The 9,753-nt window shown below is 38.9% G+C and overlaps 2 pseudogenes across 2 annotated transcripts; both read left to right on the plus strand.

Annotated features, from left to right (window-relative positions):
• Window positions 1-3,903: 3,903 nt before the first annotated feature.
• On the plus strand, window positions 3,904-4,565 carry LOC311315913 (transcription factor HES-5-like; annotated as a pseudogene). The gene is made up of 2 exons: window positions 3,904-4,028; window positions 4,143-4,565. The product of its transcript is annotated as a transcription factor HES-5-like (transcript).
• A 3,887-nt stretch (window positions 4,566-8,452) lies between these two features.
• LOC311315915 (transcription factor HES-5-like) lies at window positions 8,453-9,036 on the plus strand (annotated as a pseudogene). The gene is made up of 2 exons: window positions 8,453-8,515; window positions 8,630-9,036. The product of its transcript is annotated as a transcription factor HES-5-like (transcript).
• Window positions 9,037-9,753: the final 717 nt, after the last annotated feature.

Genomic DNA, 9,753 nt, shown 5'->3' on the forward strand with positions numbered 1-9,753 from the left:
AGAACTACAGACTGGAGCTCCACATCCAGACAAACCCATATGACCATGTTGGTCAGAGTTGAACTTCAAGCCAAGGACAAAACTCTTCAAATTTGAAGAAATTGTTCTTCTTCAGAAGGTTAATAATGCCATTATTGAAACTATACTTTTGTAGGAAATATATTACATTTATTGAATACTACACTTCCTGAGTGTTAAGATAGCAGAGAACGGATATAATAAGCATGTTCAATGATTCATGTTTTGTTTTTGTGTTGAATCAATGATCAATATGATCAAAATGGGCATTCATACACCAATCTCTCTGAGATTTCCTTTGACTGATCTGTTCTAAGGTCAACACCTTGATTTATATCATATTATTTATTCTAATCTAAAATATTATTATTGATATGTTAATGCTCCATGGTGGATGTAATACTGAGATTAGAGTGATTATCTTCTGAGAAGTTTGCATCATGCAGTTGATGTTCTAATGTAGGCTTGAGCTGTATAATAGCATCACTGTTCCTCCATGAGGATTATCCACCCAAACTGGGCGTCCCTTTACTATTACTCTGTGATTATTATCAATTGATCTGTTTGAAGATCACAGGATTGTTATGATTAGGAAATATTTTGCATAATTTTGAATATGTGTGCTGGAAAGAGAAAATTATTTTCTCTGTAAAACTCCTGTTTATGTGAAACAGATCCATGTGTCTTTTATAAGGATATGCCTTTCAATGTCTTTCCTCTACTCTGTTAGAGTACCATGTGTCTTTCATAATGACAGTTGTTCAATGTCTTTCCTCTACTCTGTTAGAGTATCATGTGTCTTTTATAAAGACAGTTGTTCAATGTCTATCCTCTACTCTGTTAGAGTATCATGTGTATTTTATAAAGACAGTTGTTCAATGTCTTTCCTCTACTCTGTTAGAGTATCATGTGTCTTTTATAAAGACAGTTCTTCAATGTCTATCTTCTACTCTGTTAGAGTACCATGTGTCTTGGAGATGTGTCCAAGTTCTGTTGTGATGATGTTTCATCATCCTACCTGCCTCAAATTGAGGTTTTTAAATCCAAAACAATGAGACTATCTGAGTCAGGTTGAATAAACAAAAGCAATCAAATGCATTTTTCTGGTCTTTTGCATTATTAGGCTCATCATCACTGTAGTAAAGTGTCTAATCGAGATGTTATTGTTGATACAGTAGATGAACTAATCAGGTAATTATCTACGTAGATGTTTCTCCACTCAAAAATCAAGAAACAAGGATTGCAATCTTTGTAATATTACATGACATAATTGCATATTTATATAATGCAAAGTATCCATATTGATTTATATTGATGCATATTTCATACTGTTAGATATAGCCAAAGTGAGATCACAAAATGCATATTAAGTGAAGGAATCTCTTCTCTTACAATGGTATTTAGTTAATCACTGTTTGACAAGTTTTAGATATTTTAGCCTATGATTTGGATCTGAAGGATGTCATTTAAACAATTTCAGGAATTTGCTGATTTTAAATAGTAATTTTGTTCAAAACAGTTTAGAGCTACTGTTTTCCTCCTCAATAATGAGGTCACACTCCATAGTTAATGTGAAGTGCAGTAAGACACACTTCTATTGTTCCCTCACTGAACGTCATGAATGGACAGAGTGTAGGAAACCAAGGAGAACTCCCTCACAGACCCCCTGTGGGACAATAGATGAAGACCCCTACCCTGGGGGTCAGAGGTCAGGGCGGGAGGGCTCTGGCCATCTAATATGACACAAAGTATAGTTTCAATAATCCGATAAATTTATTCAAAATACACAAAAATCATTTTGAGGTGCTTCAAACTGTATTCATGTCTAAGATTAGTGTGATACCAGTTATAATTTCTATCATGTTTACTTGACCTGTGTTCCAACCAGATTATAGCTGAAAAGAATGAAACTGCTTCTCTGTTAAACAGGACTATGAAAATAATCAGGATAGATCAAATAGGCAAAACTAAACTGTTTTTCATAATTAATTGCTGAGTTAAGAGCAACTCAAAGTAAAAAATATTCTGCTATAGCCACAAGGAAGTCTGTTACTTGCAAGAGAATTCTGCTCTGACCCTTCAATACAGTACACTAATGGTTTGATGAAGATTTTCACTAAATGTGTTCAAACAAACAGCTTGAGCTCAATTCTCTAACTTCTGAGTATTTATTTGTAGCCAAACAAAACTATGTACATGATGAGGTTTACCCAGACGGGCTCGTTGGGAACTGCTTGTGTGGGGATGAATTATCATTTAACAAGGCACACGTCTATTGTTCAGTGGAAGCTCTCTCAATGGGCAGAGTGTGGGAAAGCTCTGGAAAGCAGAGTCACAGATCAGTGTCATTAGCATCCTCAGTCCCACCAGCACCTGACTGTGTCTCTGGGGAATTGGCACACTTTAGGAGGGGAAACAAACATGATGCAAGAAAGACTATCCGGCCTGTGGTTAGTATCCTCAATCCCATCAGCACCTGGACCTGTATTTTTAGTTTGCTACTCTTGCACTTTGCCTTCAGCACTAGATCATGCTGTTAGTCACTTGTTTGAGAAAGAAGATGCACTTGTGAGTTCTGGCAAGTAGTAGCACACTGACTTTTTCTACATTAAATGCAATTGTTCTAAGTCGCTTTGGATAAAAGTCGCTTTGGATAAAAATGTCAGCTAAATGAATGTAATGTTATGTAAGATTGTGAAGCTCTCTCGCACCCTCTCTTTCCCTACATCTCTCTCTCTTTCTCTCTCTCGTTCTCTCCATGTTTCTCTATCGAGTTATTTATGATTGTGAGAGTTTATTATCAGTGAATTGAGAAATCATATTTTTATTCATGCAGGCCTTATAGACCTACCATAGAGGAGAGCTTACCATTTTTAGGAAAAGTTACTGATCACAACAGGTGAAACACAATAAAAATGTTTGGAATTATATATATTTTATATTATAAAATCTATAGCAATTTTCTAACATGTCTTGTGTAACCTTGATGTATCTGAATCCATGTTTACAGTGATAATTAGTCTGTAGCATCAACCAGTGGTGTTCTTTCCCTCCAGATGGTCTGTGACGTCAGGCTCTGTCTATAGTTCAACACAGAGCCCATAGCCGTCACTAAAGGTCCATTCAGTGTCCTGAGCAGCCTTTGTAGTGCATTGATCACTGGCACAGGACTCAGTGTGGGAAACTCAGAGCAGCTCTCTACTCACACTGACCACCAGAACACATCTGCTACATCTGGACATCAACATGGCCAGCACATCACCCTTAAATAAACAATATTACTGAGTTAACAAACCACTGACTACATCGGAGCAGTATCAACATTAAACATTATTTTAAAAAGCAGAAATATAGAATGAAATACATTTTGGAATTTTGCAACACTGATGATAGCCCAAGGGTAATGTATGGTCTCTTGAAAGTAAAGATCTTATTTTGATGTTCACTTCATCTAGATCAATGACCATTTTCTCAGAGTTTGTATCTGAATCTCACATATCTCAATACAACGATACCCATGAAAGGCCCTTTTTCTTAATGCAGTGAGATCTTTTCCCAGTCTCACACGTGTGTGTAAATGATGAGCGTGTGCTCTGTCAGAGTCATTGATCTGACCATCAGGCTGCATATCTGCTCTCTTTACAGGGTCACCACTTTCCCAGATTCACACAGCACTCTAGGAGTCTCTCTCCATAAGCCCTCAGCCCTCCACCTGTTCCCCTGAGACGTGACCATTGTCCCCCAGCAATAAGAACACTGAGCATGTGGCAGCTCCACATTCCCCATTGTCCTCCCAGCTCTCCCATTGGCTACAGACTGTGAGAAACTCCAACCAGCCCAAGACCCACACATTCACATGGAGATGTGGGACTATATATAGGAGGGATGAAGCCACTAGAAATCACATTCACTCTACACAGAGACCTCTACAGCACAGAGATCCAGCCATGGCTCCTACAATCACTTCAGCAAGAACCTACTCTGAGGAGCACCTGACTCTTACCAACAAGGTACATTGAAGACCCAACGGATATTTAAACTTTGAATGTTAAATCATTATTATCTTCATTAATGTTCCTCTTCAGAATTAGGTTATTAATGTTTTTCCTCTTCTCTTTCTGCAGCTAAGAAAGCCACTGGTTGAGAAGTTACGCAGAGATCGTATCAACAGCAGCATTGAGCAGCTCAAGTCTCTCCTGGATCCAGAGCTCCACAACCAGCAGCCTGACTCCAAGCTGGAGAAAGCCGACATCCTGGAGATGACAGTTTGCTTCCTGAGACGCCTGCAGCCAATCAGCTCCTCCTCCTGCTCAGCAGCTGCCAATCAGGGATACTCCAGGTGCTTCCAAGAGATGGTGCACTTCCTGTCCAAGGAGGATGTGAAGACAGAGTCCCAGAGAAGACTGCTGAGACACTTCCAGAGCCTGCAGTCATCCTCTGATATGAACAGGAGGGAGAGTGACCTGCCTCAGCTGAGCTCCACAGCCCAGCACAGCATCAGTAAAGAGAAGAGTCCAGCCAACAGCGCCCTCTGGAGGCCCTGGTAGAGAACTACAGACTGGAGCTCCACATCCAGACAAACCCATATGACCATGTTGGTCAGAGTTGAACTTTAAGCCAAAGACAAAACACTTCAAATGGGAAGAAATGTTTCTCCTTTAAAGAAACGTAATAATGCCATTAGGTATTGAAACTATGCTTTTGTAGGAAAGATATTACATTTATTGAATTCTACACTTCCTGAGTGTTAAGATAGCAGAGAACAGATATAATAAGCATGTTCAATGATTCATGTTTTGTTTTTGTGTTGAATCGATGATCAATATGATCAAAATGGGCATTCATACACCAATCTCTCTGAGATTTCCTTTGACTGATCTGTTCTAAGGTCAACACCTTGATTTATATCATATTATTTTATCTAATCTAAAAAATCATTATTGATATGTTAATGCTCCATGGGGGATGATATACTGAGATTAGAGTGATTATCTTCTGAGAAGTTTGCATCATGCAGTTGATGTTCTAATGTAGGCTTGAGCTGTATAGTAGCATCAATGTTCCTCCATGAGGATTATCCACCCAAACTGGGCATCCCTTTACTATTACTCTGTGATTATTATCTGTTTGAAGATCACAGGATTGTTATGATTAAGAAATATTTTGCATAATTTTTGAATATGTGTGCCGGAAAGAGAAAACTATTTTCTCTGTAAAACTCCTGTTTATGTGAAACAGATCCATGTGTCTTTTATAAAGACATGCCTTTCAATGTCTTTCCTCTACTCTGTTAGAGTACCATGTGTCTTTTATGAAGACAGTTGTTCAATGTCTGTTCTGTACTCTGTTAGAGTATCATGTGTCTTTTATAAAGACAGTTGTTCAATGTCTTTCCTCTACTCTGTTAGAGTACCATGTGTCTTTTATAAAGACAGTTGTTCAATGTCTATCTTCTACTCTGTTAGAGTATCATGTGTCTTGGAGATGTGTCCAAGTTCTGTTGTGATGATGTTTCATCATCCTACTTGACTCAAATTGAGGTTTTTAAATCCAAAACAATGAGACTCTCTGAGTCAGGTTGAATAAACAAAAGCAATCAAATGCATTTCTCTGGTCTTTCGCATTATTAGGCTCATCATCACTGTAGTAAAGTGTCTAATCGAGATGTTATTGTTGATACAGTAGATGAACTAATCAGGTAATTATCTACGTAGGTGTTTCTCCACTCAAAAATCAAGAAACAAGGATTGCAATCTTTATAATATTACATGACATAATTGCATATTTATATAATGCAAAGTATCCATATTGATTTATATTGATGCATATTTCATAATGTTAGATATAGCCAGTGAGATCACAAAATGCATATTACGTGAAGGAATCTCTTCTCTTACAATGGTATTTAGTTAATTACTGTGTGACAAGTTTTAGATATTTTAGCCTATGATTTGGATCTGAAGAATGTCATTTAAATAATTTCAGGAATTTGCTGATTTTAAATAGTAATTTTGTTCAAAACAGTTTAGAGCTACTGTTTCCCTCCTCAATAATGAGGTCACACGCCATAGTTAATGTGAAGTGCAGTAAGACACACTTCTATTGTTCCCTCACTGAACGTCATGAATGGACAGAGTGTGGGAAACCAAGGAGAACTCCCTCACAGACACCCTGTGGGACAATAGATGAAGACCCCTACCCTGGGGGTCAGAGGTCAGGGAAGGAGGGCTCTGGCCATCTAATATGTCACAAAGGATATTTTCAATAATCCGATACATTTATTCAAAATACACAAAAATCATTTTGAGGTGCTTCAAACTGTATTCATGTCTGAGATTAGTGTGATACCAGTTATAATTTCTCTCATGTTTACTTGACCTGTGTTCCAACCAGATTATAGCTGAAAAGAATGAAACTGCTTCTCTGTTAAACAGGACTGTTAAAATAATCAGGATGGATCAAATAGGCAAAACTAAACTGTTTTTCATAATTAATTGCTGGGTTAAGAGCAACTCAAAGTAAAATATATTCTGCTATAGCTCCAAGGAAGTCTGTTACTTGCAAGAGAAGTCTGCTATGACCCTTCAATACAGTACACTAATGGTCTGATTAAGATTTTCACTAAATATGTTAAAACAAACAGCTTGAGCTCAATTCTCTAAATACTGAGTATTTATTTGTAGCCAAACAAAACTATGTACGTGATGAGGTTTACCCAGACGGGCTCGTTGGGAACTGCTTGTGTGGGAATGAATTATCATTTAACAAGGCACACGTCTATTGTTCAGTGGAAGCTCTCTCAATGGGCAGAGTGTGGGAAAGCTCTGGACAGCAGAGTCACAGATCAGTGTCATTAGCATCCTCAGTCCCACCAGCACCTGACTGTGTCTCTGGGAAATTGGCACACTTTAGGAGGGGAAGCAAACATGATGCAGGAAAGACTATCAGGCCTGTGGTTAGTATCCTCAGTCCCATCAGCACCTGGAGCTGTATTTTTAGTTTGCTACTCTTGCACTTCGCCTTCAGCACTAGATCATGCTCTTAGTCACTTGTTTGAGAAAAAAGATGCACTTGTGAGTTCTGGCTAGTGGTAGCACTCTGACTTTTACTATATTAAATGCAATTGGTGCAACTCACTTTGGATAAAAGTCACTTTGGATAAAAGTCACTTTGGATAAAAATGTCAGCTAAATGAATGTAATGTAATGTAATATCAAGATTGTGAAGCTCTCTCGCACCCTCTCTTTCCCTACATCTCTCTCTCTCTCTCTCTCTTTGTCTCTCCATGTTTCTCTATCCAGTTATTTAGGATTGTGAGAGTTTAATAGCAGTGAATAAAGAAATCATATTTTTATTCATGCAGGCCTTATAGACCTACTACAGAGGAGAGCTTACCATTTTTAGGAAACGTTACTGATCACAACAGGCGAAACACAATAAAAATGCTTTGAATTATATATATTTTATATTATAAAATCTATAGCCATTTTCTCACATGTCTTGTGTAACCTTGATGTATCTGAATCCATGTTTACAGTGATAATTAGCCTGTAGCATCAGCCAGTGGTGTTCTTTCCCTACAGATGGTCTGTGACATCAGGCTCTGTCTATAGTTCAACACAGAGCCCATAGCCGTCACTAAAGGTCCATTCAGTGTCCTGAGCAGCCTTTGTAGTGCATTGATCACTGGCACAGGACTCAGTGTGGGAAACTCAGAGCAGCTCTCTACTCACACTGACCACCAGAACACATCTGCTACATCTGGACATCAACATGGCCAGCACATCACCCTTAAATAAACAATATTACTGAGTTAACAAACCCCTGACTACATCGGAGCAGTATCAACATTAAACATATTTTAAAAAGCAGAAATGTAGAATGAAATACATTTTGGAATTTTGCAACACTGATGATAACCCAAGGGTAATGTATGGTCTCTAGATCAATGACCATTTTCTCAGAGCTTGTATCTGAATCTCACATATATCAATACAACGAAACCCATGAAAGGGCCTTTTTCTTAATGCAGTGAGATCTTTTCCCAGTCTCACACGTGTGTGTAAATGATGAGCGTATGCTCTGTCAGAGTCATTGATCTGACCATCAGGCTGCATATCTGCTCTCTTTACAGGGTCACCACTTCCCCAGATTCACACAGCACTCTGGGAGTCTCTCTCAATGGCCTCAGCCCTCCACCTGTTCCCCTGAGACGTGACCATTGTCCCCCAGCAATAAGAACACTGAGCATGTGGCAGCTCCACATTCCCCATTGTCCTCCCAGCTCTCCCATTGGCTACAAACTGTGAGAAACTCCAACCAGCCCAAGACCCACACATTCACATGGAGATGTGGGACCATATATAGGAGGGATGAAGCCACTAGAAATCACATTCACTCTACACAGAGACCTCTACAGCACAGAGATCCAGCCATGGCTCCTACAATCACTTCAGCAAGAACCTACTCTGAGGAGCACCTGACTCTCACCAATAAGGTACATTGAAGACCCACCGGATATTTAAACTTTGAATGTTAAATCATTATTATCTTCATCAATGTTCCTCTTCACAATTAGGTTATTAATGTCTTCTTTCTTCTCTTTCTGCAGCTAAGAAAGCCACTGGGTGAGAAGTTACGCAGAGATCGTATCAACAGCAGCATTGAGCAGCTCAAGTCTCTCCTGGATCCAGAGATCCACATCCTGCAGCCTGACTCCAAGCTGGAGAAAGCCGACATCCTGGAGATGGAGACAGTTTGCTTCCTGTTTCCACCTCCTGCTCAGCAGCTGCCAATCAGGGATACTCCAGGTGTGTCCAAGAGATGGTGCACTTCCTGTCCAAGGAGGATGTGAAGACAGAGTCTCAGAGAAGACTGCTGAGACACTTCCAGAGCCTGCAGTCATCCTCTGATATGAACAGGAGGGAGAGTGACCTGCCTCAGCTGAGCTCCACAGCCCAGCACAGCATCAGTAAAGAGAAGAGTCCAGCCAACAGCGCCCTCTGGAGGCCCTGGTAGAGAACTACAGACTGGAGCTCCATATCCAGACAAACCCATATGACCATGTTGGTCAGAGTTGAACTTCAAGCCAAGGACAAAACTCTTCAAATTTGAAGAAATTGTTCTTCTTCAGAAGGTTGATAATGCCATTAGGTATTGAAAATATATTATGAAATATATGAAGATATTACATTTATTGAATACCACACTTCCTGAGTGTTAAGAAATTGGAGAACGGATATAATAAGCATGTTCGATGATTCATGTTTTGTTGTTGTGTTGAATCAATGATCAATATGATCAAAATGGGCATTCATACACCAATCTCTCTGAGGTTTCCTTTGACTGATCTGTTCTAAGGTCAACATCTTGATTTATATCATAATTGTATCTAATCCAAAATATCATTATTGATATGTTAATGCTCCATTGTGGATGTAATACTGAGATTAGAGTGATTATCTTCTGAGAAGTTTGCATCATGCAGTTAATGTTCTAATGTAGGCTTGAGCTGTATAGTAGCATCACTGTTCCTCCATGAGGATTATCCACCCAAACTGGGCATCCCTTTACTATTACTCTGTGATTATTATCAATTGATCTGTTTGAAGATCACAGGATTGTTATGAATAGGAAATATTTTGCATAATTTTGAATATGTGTGCTGGAAAGAGAAAACTATTTTCTCTGTAAAACTCCTGTTTATGTGAAACAGATCCATGTGTCTTTTATAAG

This window comes from Borostomias antarcticus (assembly GCF_949987555.1).
Source record: "Borostomias antarcticus genome assembly, chromosome: 12".
NCBI lineage: Eukaryota > Metazoa > Chordata > Actinopteri > Stomiiformes > Stomiidae > Borostomias > Borostomias antarcticus.